The sequence below is a fragment of the Arachis hypogaea genome, chromosome 11 (assembly GCF_003086295.3).
Source record: "Arachis hypogaea cultivar Tifrunner chromosome 11, arahy.Tifrunner.gnm2.J5K5, whole genome shotgun sequence".
Taxonomy (NCBI): Eukaryota; Viridiplantae; Streptophyta; class Magnoliopsida; order Fabales; family Fabaceae; genus Arachis; species Arachis hypogaea.
Window position 1 is genome coordinate 44,656,081 of NC_092046.1, and position 3,804 is coordinate 44,659,884.

The following is a 3,804-nucleotide window of genomic DNA, read 5'->3' on the forward strand; positions in this document are numbered from 1 at the left end:
AGTTTGGGCGTTTAACTCCCACTTTGGTGCCAGGTCCGGCATTTAACGCTGGGAATTCTGATGCTTACTTTGAACGCCAGTTTGGGCCATCAAATCCTGAGCAAAGTATGGACTATTATATATTTCTGGAAAGCCCTGGATGTTTACTTTCCAACGCAATTGAGAGCGCGCCAATTGGGCTTCTGTAGATCCAGAAAATCCACTTCGAGTGCAGGGAGGTCAGAATCCAACAGCATCTGCAGTCCTTTTCAACCTCTAAATCAGATTTTTGCTCAGGTCCCTCAATTTCAGCCAGAAAATATCTGAAATCACAAAAAAACACACAAACTCATAGTAAAGTCCAGAAAAGTGAATTTTAAATAAAGACTAATAAAAATATAATAAAAACTAACTAAAACATGCTAAAAACATACTAAAAACAATGCCAAAAAGCGTATAAATTATCCGCTCATCACAACACCAAACTTAAATTGTTGCTTGTCCCAAGCAACTGAAAATAAAATAGGATAAAAAGAAGAGAATATACAATGAATTCAAAAAATATCTATGAAGATCTGTATTAATTAGATGAGCGGGGCTTTTACCTTTTTGCTTCTGAACAGTTTTGGCATCTCACTTTATCCTTTGAAGTTCAGAATGATTGGCATCTATAGGAACTCAGAATCCAGATAGTGTTACTGACTCTCCTAGTTAAGTATGTTGATTCTTGAACACAGTTACTTTATGAGTCTTGGCCGTGGCCCTAAGCACTTTGTTTTCCAGTATTACCACCGGATACATAAATGCCACAGACACATAACTGGGTGAACCTTTTTAGATTGTGACTCAGCTTTGCTAGAGTCCCCAATTAGAGGTGTCCAGGGTTCTTAAGCACACTCTTCTTTTTGCTTTGGACCTCAACTTTAACCGCTCAGTCTCAAGTTTTCACTTGACACCTTCACGCCACAAGCACATGGTTAGGGACAGCTTGTTTTAGCCGCTTAGGCCAGGATTTTATTCCTGTGGGCCCTCCTATCCACTGATGCTCAAAGCCTTGGATCCTTTTTATCACCCTTGCCTTTTGGTTTAAAGGGGTATTGGCTTTTTCTGCTTGCTTTTTCTCCTTTTTTTTTGCATATATCTCTTTTTTTTTCTGCAAGCTTTTCACTGCTTTTTCTTGCTTCAAGAATCAATTTTATGATTTTTCAGATCATCAGATAACATTTCTCCTTTTCCTTTCATTCTTTCAAGAGCCAACAATTTTAACATTCATAAACAATCAAATTCAAAAATATGCACTGTTCAAGCATTCATTCAGAAAAACAATAGCATTGCCACCACATCAAGATAATTAAACTGTTTTAAAATTTGAAATTCATGCACTTCTTTTTCTTTTTCCATTAAAAATATTTTTCATTTAAGAAAGGTGATGGATTCATAGGACACTCATAGCTTTAAGGCATAGACACTAAGACACTAATGATCATAAGACACAAACATAGATAAACATAAGCATAAAAAATTCGAAAAACAGGAAAGTAAAGAACAAGGAGATTAAAGAACGGGTCCACCTTAGTGATGGCGGCTTGTTCTTCCTCTTGAAGATCTTATGGAGTTCTTGAGCTCCTCAATGTCTCTTCCTTGCCTTTGTTGCTCCTCTCTCATGATTCTTTGATCTTCTCTAATTTCATGGAGGAGGATGGAATGTTCTTGGTGCTCCACCCTTAGTTGTCCCATGTTGGAACTCAATTCTCCTAGGAAAGTGTTGATTTACTCCCAATAGTTTTGTGGGAGAAAGTGCATCCCTTGAGGCATCTCAGGGATTTCATGATGAGGAATTTCCTCATGCTATGTCCATGAGTGGGATCTCTTGTTTGCTCCATCCTTTTCTTAGTGATGGGTTTGTCCTCATCAATGAGGATGTCTCCCTCTATGTTAATTCCAACTGAATTACAGAGGTGACAAATGAGATGAGGGAAGGCTAACCTTGTCGAGGTAGAGGACTTGTCCGCCACCTTATAGAGTTCTTGGGATATAACCTCATGAACTTCTACTTCCTCTCCAATCATGATGCTATGAATCATGATGGCCCGGTCTATAGTAGCTTCGGACCAGTTGCTAGTGGGAATAATTGAACATTGGATAAACTCCAACCATCCCCTAGCCACGGGCTTGAGGTCATGCCTTCTTAAATGAACCGGCTTTCCTCTTGAATCTCTCTTCCATTGAGCGCCCTCTTCACAAATGTCTATGAGGACTTGGTCCAACCTTTGATCAAAGTTGACCCTTCTAGTGTAGGGGTGTTCATCTCCTTGCATCATGGGCAAGTTGAATGCCAACCTTACATTTTCCGGACTAAAGTCTAAGCGTTTCCCCCGAACCATTGTAAGCCAATTCTTTGGGTCCGGGTTCACACTTTGATCATGGTTCTTGGTGATCCATGCATTGGCATAGAACTCTTGAACCATTAAGATCCCGACTTGTTGAATGGGGTTGGTAAGAACTTTCCAACCTCTTCTTCGGATCTCATATCGGATTTCCGGATATTCACTCTTTTTGAGTTTGAAAGGGACCTCGGGGATCACCTTCTTCATGGCCACAACTTCATAGAAGTGGTCTTGATGCACCCTTGAGAGGAATCTCTCCATCTCTCATGACTCGGAGGTGGAAGCTTTTGCCTTTCCTTTCCTCTTTCTAGAGGTTTCTCCGGCCTTAGGTGCCATAAATGGTTATGGAAAAACAAAAAGCAACGCTTTTACCACACCAAACTTAGAAGGTTTGCTCGTCCTCGAGCAAAAGAAGAAAGAGAAGAGTAGAAGAAGAAGAAAAATAGTGGAGATAGAGGAGGCTTTATGGTTCGGCCAAGGGGGAGAAGTGGTGTTAAGGTTGTGTAAAAATGAAGGAGTGAAGATGGGTTTGTATAGGGTGAGAGGGTTTTTGGGGAAGAGTTATTGAGGTGATTGGTGAATGGGTGAAGAAGAGAGAGAGTGGTGGGGTATATGGGCATCCTGTGGGGTCCACAGATCCTGAGGTGTCAAGGATAGCTCATCCCTACACCGAGTGGCGTGCAAAAATGCCCTTTCTGCCAATTCTGGCATTAAACGCCGGGCTGCTGCCCTTTTCTGGCGTTTAACGCCAGCTCCTTGCCCATTCCTGGCATTAAACGCCAGTCTGGTGCCCCTTTCTGGCGTTAAACGCCCAGAATGGTGCCAGACTGGGCGTTAAACGCCCATTTGCTGCCCTTACTGGCGTTTAAACGCCAGCAAGGTTTTCCTCCAGGGTGTGCTATTTTTTTCTCTGTTTTTCATTCTGTTTTTGCTTTTTCAATTGTTTTTGTGACTTCACATGATCATCAACCTACAGAAAACATAAAATAACAATGAAAAATAGATAGATATAACATTGGGTTGCCTCCCAACAAGCGCTTCTTTAATGTCAGTAGCTTGACAGTGGGCTCTCATGGAGCCTCACAGATGTTCAGAGCAATGTTGGAACCTCCCAACACCAAACTTAGAGTTTGAATGTGGGGGTTCAACACCAAACTTAGAGTTTGGTTGTGGCCTCCCAACACCAAACTTAGAGTTTGACTGTGGGGGCTCTGTTTGACTCTGTTTTGAGAGAAGCTCTTCATGCTTCCTCTCCATGGTTACAGAGGGATATCCTTGAGCCTTAAACACAAGGGATTCTTCATTCACTTGAATGATCAATTCTCCTCTGTCAACATCAATCACAGCCTTTGCTGTGGCTAGGAAGGGTCTGCCAAGGATGATGGATTCATCCATGCACTTCCCAGTCTCTAGGACTATGAAATCAGCAGGGATGTAG